This window comes from Sapajus apella, unplaced genomic scaffold (assembly GCF_009761245.1).
Source record: "Sapajus apella isolate SASKATOON/1434 unplaced genomic scaffold, GSC_monkey_1.0 scaffold234, whole genome shotgun sequence".
NCBI lineage: Eukaryota > Metazoa > Chordata > Mammalia > Primates > Cebidae > Sapajus > Sapajus apella.
This window is the reverse complement of record NW_022437174.1, coordinates 110,895-120,820: the sequence shown is the minus strand read 5'-3', so window position 1 is coordinate 120,820 and position 9,926 is coordinate 110,895. Positions and strand designations below refer to the sequence as shown.

The following is a 9,926-nucleotide window of genomic DNA, read 5'->3' as shown; positions in this document are numbered from 1 at the left end:
ACACGCACCTTCACGGAGTAGGCGAACGCTATGAAGCCCAGGCAGCAGGAGTTCATGAAGAGGGTGTTGAACAGGGACCAGACGACATGGTCCGGCACGGAGGTCTCGCTTCGGATGTGGATCACGGTGGATGTCGGGGGCGCAGGGTTGTGGGGCGCCCCCAGCGCAGCCACCTCATGTTCCTCCTTCAGTATCTCATAGTTCGGGGGATGGTGGGTGCTGGCAGGAGTGAAGAAGGTTTGGACAGTGTGGTTCATGGTGTCTGGGGAAGACCGGCCGTGGTGGGGCTGCTGGGATGCTTCTCCGTGGGCCCTCCCCTTCCCCATTAGTTTCGATTTCTCAACTATTTTCTTTTCCTGGCCTTCGTCAAATCAGGACTCTACTAGGGGCAGATGAGGGTGGAACAAAGCCCTGAGGATCAAATTACTTTAGGGCAGGGAGGGAGGGGCTGAGGTCTAGGAGGGGCTTCCTCTCCTCTTCCTCCGACCCTGTACAGGCTTCCTCTCTAGAGCCCAAGCCCGCACAAGCCTCCTCTCCCTCCAGCTCAGCTGGGAGTCAGTTTAGCGGGGCGGGGGCCTTGAACACTTCCCTTACGTTGAGAGTCTCCACACCCCAGGCCGGCAGCTTCGGGACCTCACTGTCTGGTTCAGGGCTCCTGCCAGGCCTGTGGGCCAGACCCCAGAACAGTTACCCCAAAGCCCTCAGCTCACTTGTCACAGTCATCAGCCCTTGTCCTTTCCTGGGGTGGCAGTCCTGCTCCGTGTGGGTTTGGGGCTCAAGTTCCCGGTATCTCCTGGTGCAGGTCAGAGGCCTGGTGCTTCTCCGTGTTGAACCCCTTTGCTACAGGATGTTTTCCAGGCCACGAAACAAGGACTATACCTAGAGGTAAAACATTAACGTCTCACACTAAACGCCCACTTGAAGGAGTCAGTCCCCGGGCCGGGCTCCCTAAGTCCTCTTCCTTCAGCCGGACAGAGCAAGTTGAAAGGCTTGGCCGTGTCCAGCCCTCCTCACGAGTTCTACCCCCGGCCATGTCTCCCTGAACTCAGGATGGCCCTGGCTTCTGTGTCTGGCTCTGCCATGGGGGCATCATGGTCTGAAGTGTCCCATTCAGGTCCAACCCCTCCCTCACCCACAGCAGACGCAAGGAGGAGCAGGCTCTGAATTCTGCCTCCTCCATCATCTGACCCCCCGGATTCCCTCTGCAGCCGTCGACGTGGACAGAGCGACAGGCCTTGGGGAAAAGTGGGGCAGGAGGGGGTCAGGGCAGCTTGTCCGCTCCCTCTGGCTGTTCCGTGTCCACGCTGCCACGATGCCTTGCTGCTGGCCCCACCCCTGCTGTTACCTGGGGGGTCTGACAGGGCCCTGCTGGTGGTGGACAGCTCTGCCACGGGGCCACAGATTGGCCCCTGTCCATCTTTGGCAGCAGAGTAGAAAAGACTGCATTTACCAGGTCAGTGTCCACACCTCCCAGGCTCCAGCCGGCTGCTGGGCTACACTTGGTTGGTCTGCACCAAACCACGCCACCCGCCAGGGGCCGTGGGTCCTGCGGGGCCAGACTGCTAAGGAAAGGGAGGGTGACGGGGACCAGTGCCCGGCACCCACCAGGCTCTCAGGGCACCACTTCCTTCTGCTCCTTCCCAGATGAGACCTTGTTTTTGTTTGACTCTCCCAGCTGGGGCAGGTGGGGAGGCAGTTTCAGGGACTCCAGCTGCCTTTCCCCCATGCAATGGCTGCTGCCTCCCAGGCCACTGACAGTTCGAGGGGCTGTGCCCACCCCCATTTCTCCCTACTCCAATTACACATTTTGGGAGTGGGAAATGCCTGGGGGGAAGGTCCCGGGACCAGGGCCCCCCGATTCCTTGGCCCCCCGATTCCTGGGCCCCTGTGTGTCCCATGTGGGCTGGTGGCCAGGATGACGCTTCCTGTGTCAGGACCCTGGCCCGCCCCTGTGTCCAGTGTGGCCTGAGATGTCTGGATGCCCCCTTTCCTCAGGGCCCATGACCCAAGTGCACGGCCACAAGCTCCTCGGGCAGGACTGAGGCCTGTGAGGAGCCCAGAGCCTGGTGGGGCACGGTCCCTCCTCCTGGGGCCTCCAGCCTCACTGAGTGGAGGGGCCGGGTGGAAGACGAGCTGACGTCTGGTAGGCAGTCTTTTCTATCTATTGGTGAAAAATGTGAGGCCGGGCGCAGTGGCTCAAGCCTGTAATCCCAGCACTTTGGGAGGCCGAGGCGGGTGGATCACGAGGTCAAGAGATCAAGACCATCCTGGTCAACATGGTGAAACCCCGTCTCTACTAAAACTACAAAAAATTAACTGGGCATGGTGGTGCGTGCCTGTAATCCCAGCTACTCAGGAGGCTGAGGCAGGAGAATTGCCCAAACCCAGGAGGCGGAGGTTGCGGTGAGCCAAGATCGCGCCATTGCACTCCAGCCTGGGTAACGAGAGCGAAACTCCGTCTCAAAAAAAAAAAAAAGAAAAATGCGAAACTTTCAAGTATGTAAAGAGGTTTGTTCTGAGCCCAACGTGACTGACCATGGCGCACGGTTCAGCCTCCAGAGTTCCTGCAAACGTGTGCTGGGATACAGCTTGGTTTTGTACATTGCAGGGAGACATGAGGCATCCATCAAATGCATTTGAGAAACAGATTGATTTGGCCAGGCACGGTGCCTCACGCCTGTAATACCAGCACTTTGGGAGGCTGAGATGGCTGGATCAGGAGAGCGAGACCATCCTGGCCAACATGGCAAAACCCTGTCTCTATTAAAATACAAAAAATTAGCCGGGCATGCTGGCCTGCGCCTGTAATCCCAGCTACTCCGGAGGCTGAGGCAGGAGAATCGCTTGAACCAGGGCGGCAGAGGTTGCAGTGAGCCAAGATGGTGCCACCGCACTCCAGCCTGGGTGACAGAGCCAGACTCCAGCTCAAAAAAAAAAAAAGATAAAGATTGTGGAGACCAAAGTTCTCTTGAAGTTTTACAATGACTGCCCTTAGAGACAATAGGTCACAAATGTTTTCTGTTCAGACCTTAGTTAATTAGTCTGTTCAGGACTGGGAGGGTCTGGAAGAAAAAGATGTAGCTATGTTAACAGAGAGTATTTACAGATGCAAATTTTCCCCCACAAAGAACCGCTTTGCAGGGCCATTTCAAAATATGGAAAAGAAACTTGTTCTGGGGATATTTTTATTTTCTTCCTTCTTTCATAATGTCACACCAGAGTCAGGTTGGGAAGTAAGTTAAATAGGTTAAATAAAACCCATCTGACGAGAATTTATGGTTTGTAGAGCATGATTCCCCAGACCCCTTTGATAGGACTTTGGGCAAGATTAAAAAAATCAGAGTTTAGTCCTCACCAGTAAAGTGTGCATTGCTTCTGCCAGGAAAGGCAGGGTGGTCATGGGTCATAGTGATTCCAGTGGGCCTCGGGAGGTCCCCAAGTGCCAGTAGGACCTGGGCCCCCACGGGCATTCAGGCTCTTGACACCACAAGAAGGAATTTCACGGGCAAGTCAGAAATAGGGAAAGTAGGGAGATTTACTGAAAAGTGAAACGCATGCTGGACATGGTGGCTCACATCTGTGATCCCAGCTCTTTGGGAGGCCAAGGGGGGTGGGTCACCTAAGGTCAAGAGTTCAAGACCAGCCTGGCCAACATGGTCAAACCCCATGTCTATTAAAAATACAAAAAAGATTAGCCAGGCATGGTGGCTCACGCCTGTAACCCCAGCTACCCAGGAGGTTGAGGCAGGAGATGGCTTGAACCCAGAAGGCAGAGGTTGCAGAGAGCAAAGATCACAGCATTGTACTCCGGCCTGGGAAACATGAACAAAACTCCGTCTCAAAAATGAAAAGAAAAGTGAAAACTACCCACTCAAGGAAGGACAGAGTGGGCAGAGACCAAGAGAGTCACTTGCAGGGGGTTGGAGGTTGGGTTTCCATCTCTATGGGTTTCTTTAACCAAAAGGGGGACTATTCATGAGGGTGCCTGCAAGGTGAGAATTTGTCAAAACCGAGGCTGTTGGCCCCACAGGGTCGTGGGGTGTCCCTTATGCTGTGCTGAGGTGCAGGATCCAAGAAGTAAACAGGACACTGAAGAACTGGAGAAGGGCAGCTGGACTCGGGGGCCACGCCACCTGTGAGCGGAGACAGGCCAGGCCCCAAACGCCCAGAAGAGTCCATATTTATTAGGTACAAGTGTTATACTGGACCGAGCATAGAAAGTTAGCACCAAGACAAAAGTATGCCAGATTGCAGGGTCATTTATTATGCCGGCGACCACGGAGGACTCACGTCTCTCCAACCTGTGGCGTCAAAAGGAGGGTGCCAAGAATTTTTATACCCGAAAAACCACCTTGGGAGGGGAGGCGAGGCGCGGGGATGGGGATGAAAAGGCTTCAGACATTCCGAGGGCCAGGGGATTCTGTCAATCACCTCCTGGGCGGAGACGAGGGCTCCAGATATTCCAAGGGCCAGGGGACTTTTGTCATTCCGTTTGTTACTTAAGTGGTTGACAGAAGTCAAGATAAACATTTGTTTACACATTATCTGGGAAAGGTGGAAATCACAGACCTTAGTGACTTATTACAAGTCGCGGGAGCCAAGATGGCGTGGGTTAGGACTGCTTGCCTGTCACGTTAGGGCCACAGAGAGCAGCTACTGATAAGCAAAGTTGAAGCAGCTTTACATAGTGGGCATTTTTCAGAGCAAGCTAGCAGCTTTATTTACAGAAGCCAAACACAGCTTTATCTTATAAAATGGCGTTGCTCAGGTTCTGGCTCTAGGTCAGCACAATATCACACAAGCAGGGGGCAGGGTCGTGCGTGAGGTCACCACCTGCAGGCTTAGTGATAGGGCATACGTAACCACGTGAGTCCCAAGCGAGGGGGCCGCCCCATGATGTCGCCTGGGCAGAGACGTGGGCCGTGCACAGTAGTAGAGGGTCGTGTACAGAAAAGGGGTCCACCCCATTAGATCATCGAGGCAAGTGTTGGAAAAACATGTGCTTTGAATGAAGAGACCTTCCAAACAGGCTTTGTGTGAGCAACGTGGCTGTTTCTTCACCTGGGTGCAGGTGGTCTAAGGCCGAAAAGGGCGTCAGCAAAGCGCAGTGGGATAGGAGTTGGTTTTAAGGGTTTGGGTAGTTTTTTGGGGGACCGGGGTCTTGCAGAGTAAGATCAGTTACAGTGGTGGGGGGTGGGGAAGGAGTATACATGACCACAAGTTCAGTTACAGTGACAGGGTGAGGTGAGAGGTATTTACATGATCACAAGAGCAGTTAAAATGGCAGCGTGGGGTGAGGGCCTTGTCCGGGGAAGCTCCACTGGGCAACCAGGGACAATGGCGAACGCAGGCGGCGGGTGACAGACATGGCCGAGGCACGCAGGACTTCAGACTTTCAGGCTCCAGGTCTGCATGTGGAGACCTGACAGCAAGGAGGTGGGCTGTGTGCAGCAGGTGTCCCGCACAACACTTCTTACCTGGGGGCTGGAGACGTCAAAGGGTTTCTAATAGAAGGAAACTGTAAGCCAGTGCAGTGGGAGCTGGCAGACGTGTGCTCTTCTCTAAGATATTTATGGGAGGATGACTTGAGCCAGTACAGAAGCGAGAAAAGACTGACAGGGTGCACAGCCGCTGTGACTGGTCACACCAGAGGGGTTCTTCTCCCTCGGTTACTTCCAGGATCTCAGGCCTGAGGCCGACTTTCCACAGGAACTGGATGCAAGGTGCTACAGCTCCTTTATCAGGAGGAGAGGCTCCTGCGCCAAGCCTGCCATATGGCGTTTGCCCTTTCAGGCAGGGACGCCACCGCCGGGGTCTTTGGTTCTCGTCCTGGTCTGGCTGTTTTCCCATGTGCTGCTTCTGTTCTGACTGCTCTAGGCATTCCTCCTACTACAGACTACTATGTGGTTCTGTGGAAGGATCCTATAAATCAGCACTGAATGTGTCAGTGCAGCTCCGAGTGCAGTACCTGTATGATTATATAGAAAAAGCATGGAACTAAGTGTGATTATATATACAAGCTAGATATAGTAAGCAGTGAGTTATGCTTCAGGCACTAATTGTGCCTGGGGTCTGCATCGTTCTTCGTCAGTGCCCCTGGGGGGTGTTACCCACAGAGGTGGCCCCCATTTTTACACCAAACGTGTGTTCCTGGAACGTCCTGGTGCTGCTGGGCGTGGGCTGAGTATGTGAATGAGCATATGAGGTCCCAGGGAAGCACCAGCCAAATTCAGCTCTGGGCAGCTCTGGCCTGTCTTATCAGCTTGGCCCACACTCTGTTTTTCAAGGTCGGATAGGCCACCCCTTCCTGCAGCAACTTAGCGCTTCCTTTGTGGTCATGTGATGCTGCTGCTAAGACCCTTCTGCTCTCCAGCACCCGCTCCAAATTGTTCTGTCTCATTTTGCAGATTTAAGGATTTTCTGATTGGCAATTAGCTGAAGGAGTTCAGCTTTGCCTCGAGTTGGTTAGTGGAAAGAAATTCTTGAGTTCAGACAACTGGGGCTGTGGAAGCCAAGGTTCCTGTTATGCAGATGAGGCCTCCAGGCAGCAGGCTGGAGGGAATCAGGATCGGTATCTCTTTCCCACCTTTAAAAAGGACTCTTAGTTAAATCTCTGTGTTGGAAATAAAAGCTTGGAGCTGCAAAGGAATCCAGCACTCAAACACAGAAGTTTCAGCAAGGCAAATTCGCTTGTGCAGAAGGGGGCCGCTGGTGCCTGGCATGGCCGTCAGAGCTCACCTAACAAAGGGGGGAAGGGCTGTCTGTCCCGTGGGTCTCGCTTCTGTGTCTTCTCCCGGGCGGCTGGGGTTGGGCCCCACAATCTAAGCTGATTTTGACTGGCTACTTTAAACAGAGGAGGGGTATGGGTTACACTGGCGGGAAGGGCAGCCTGGCAGGGAAGAGCCATCACAGCGGGAGGGGCGGCTTACGGAGCAGGAAAGTTAAAGTTGATCCGAAGAGCGAAGAACAAAGAGGTCAACAAGCCAAACCTCCGAAGAGGAATTTACTCTTTCTGACATTTGTTCCATTAGGAAAAGGCGGAGGAAGGGAAGGAGGTTCTCTGCAGAATGCATGTTCCCCTGGTAAGAGGCAGTTTTGCCAGGCCATTTCAAAATGTGTCAAAGAAACGCACTTTGAGGCTGGGCGTGGTGCCTCACACAGCACTTTGGGAGGATGAGGCAGGAGGATCACTCGAGCCCAGGAGACGGAGACCAGCCTGGGCCACATAATGGGGCCCCATCTCAAAAATAAACATAAATAAATATATTTTGGGGGTAAATAATTTTTATTTCCTTCAGAGCCTGCTGTCTGTTGTGAAGGGGAAATAAATCTTGGGACCCCCAAATCATGAAGCCCAAAGGGCACGATGTCAAGCTGGGAACTGCTTAGTGCAAACTTCCCTGCCATTCCATTCCTTAAAAAGATAGCTACCAAGATGAAAAAGCCACACCCCTCCCTCACCACAGACAGAACTCAGTTCCCCTTCGCTCACTGAGACAAATGCATATCTGATGGCCTCCTTTGGAAAAGCAATCAGAAATTGAGACGTACCAATCCTCGGTGTCTTATCTACCTGTGACCTGGAAGCCCCTCCCCCTTTCAGTTGTCCGCCTTTCCAGACTGAACTAACGTATGTCGTACAGATATTGATCTCCATGTCTCCCTAACATCTATAAAGCCCAGCTGTGCCCCCACCCCCTTGGGCACGCTGTCAGGACCCCCTGGGGCGGAGTCACGTGTGTGTCCTTAATCTTGGCAAAATAAACGATTAATCGACTGAGGCCTTTCTCAGATATTTGGGGTTTACACTGACATGTGGCGCGATGCCACGGTCGGGTGGGAATGTGGTGGCAGAGAGTCTGCCTGGTCAGTTCTGTGAGCTCTATTTCAGCATTAGTGCTGGCCACTTGTGCCTCAACTCCAAAGGAAGGGGTCCAACCTCCCTTCCCTTCAAGGCTGTGAATTCAGTTTTTCAGGTTTCTCTGGGATTCCCTTGGCCAAGGGGGCCCATTCAGTCATTGGAGGAGGCTTACATTTTTATTTTTGATTTGCAATCTGCATCCCAGTCCAGTCAGAAGGTCTTCAGACCACGAAGGGGGGGAAGTGTCCACATGGCAGAGCCAGACACAGATCCCAGGACACCCTGTGGGGGGACACGTGGCCCAGGATAGAATGCGCGTGGAGGCCTGGACATGGTTAAGTCCTTCAAGCTCACCCCAGCTGGCAGAAATAAGAGGACTTGGGGCCCCAGGCCTCATGACAGACTCCTGCAAGCGGGCATTTAGTAGGAGACACAAGTATTCTACTTTCAGAGCCAGAGCAGCAGCTCACGCCTGTCATCCCGGCATTTTGGGAAGCTGAGGCGGGTGGATCACCTGAGGTCAGGAGTTCAAGACCAGCCTGGCCAACATGCTGAAACCCCATCTCTACTAAAAATAGAAAAATTTGCCATGCATGGTGGCTCATGGCTGTGATCCCAGCTCTCCAGGAGGCTGTGGCAGGAGAATCGCTTGAACTCGGGAGGCAGAGCCTGCAGGAGGCCTAGACTGCAGCACTGCACACTCCAGCCCGGGCAGCAGAGTGAGACTCCATCTCAGAAACAAACAAAACAAATTTACTTTCAGGACACGATTGAGTCAGAATAGGGTTTGGAGGCGGAAACGTAAGGGCGCTGTGCATGGTCTTCCTAGAATTCGGAAGTCCTGCTCCCTGGGTTTGCAGGCAGGAACTTAAGGGCATTTCACACGGTCTCCTAGAATTAGGAAGTCCTACTCCGTTTGCAGATTCCCACTTCTGCGTGGAAGACGGGAAATTCAAAGTACCTCTGATTGGCTTTTTGCGACCAATCAGATGTTTACATAGGAGTGCACCCTTAGAGCTTAATTTAAGCTTCCCACTGGAGGACAAGTCTTGTTTGCATAGAAGTGCAGCCTATTGGGTGCTTCCTGCAATCGCTCAGACCAATGGCCGCCCACCACTTGGCTTACACGGGGTGAACACGAGGGGCCACTGGGAAGCCTCTCGCGGGTATCTGGATCCGAGGAGATTCTGTATCCGGCCCTGGAGCAGCTGCTAGGCCCACTTCCACCCTCTGCAGCGAGATTAAAAAGAAAATCTCTGCTTTGGTTGCTTCATTCTTTCTTTGCTTTCTGCATTTCGTCCAAGGCTTGAATCAAAACACCAAGAACCTGGACACCCTCTACCCATAACACAATCCCTGGGAAACGCCCCGTAGCAAAGGTGTCCAATGCGCAGATGTACTGAGTGGAGGGCAGACACAGCCGCTGTTAAAACTAAACCTCGTAAATCTTACAAACGATCAATCACACTTATCCTATAAAGTCAAAGTCATCATCCCTCAAACACATCACTCTGCGATTACACAGCGGCACGCTGCTGTCTTGTAAGCTCTGAAGTTACTGATGTGGAGCTGACCTCCCGCCAAGGTGAGGCTGAGCAGCCGTCCACCTCTGGAAACTCCGCTGAAGGCAGAGTCCTTCCCAGGGATGTCCTCTGGGGAGTCTGGCCAGGATGGGCACACAGCGCAGCAAGAATTAAATGGGCCCCTTTCCACATAGGCTGCACAGCACATTGCTGCCCGTCACCTCTCCTGCCAGCCCTGCACACACTGCCCCTCCGACAAATCCGCCTGTAAGCATCAGCTCCTTTTGCCGCAATAGCCCTCTGCCAAGGAGGGTCCAGGAAGGAACGTGGAAGCCACTAGAGGCATTTTCACGGGGAGGACGTAACCTCAGGAACTGCCCAGAGCAACACCAGCTAGTGGGAAAAACCAGGAGGCAACGACAGGATGCAGCTGGCACCCACGCGAGGACTCGGGGAAGGCAGAGGTGACCAGAACCTGCACCCGGCACCCCTGTAAGGACACGGGGGAGGCAGAGGTGACCAGAACCTGCACCCGGCACCCA

The 9,926-nt window shown here is 53.6% G+C and overlaps 1 pseudogene across 1 annotated transcript in view; it reads right to left on the bottom strand.

Moving 5' to 3' along the window:
- Nucleotides 1–431, bottom strand: part of LOC116544870 — a 695-nt pseudogene extending 264 nt beyond the window's left edge. Inside the window, exon 1 of the transcript XR_004266076.1 lies at nucleotides 1–431. This exon is cut by the window's left edge and continues 264 nt beyond it. The product of XR_004266076.1 is annotated as an interferon-induced transmembrane protein 3 pseudogene (transcript).
- Between the last annotated feature and the right edge of the window lie 9,495 nt (nucleotides 432–9,926).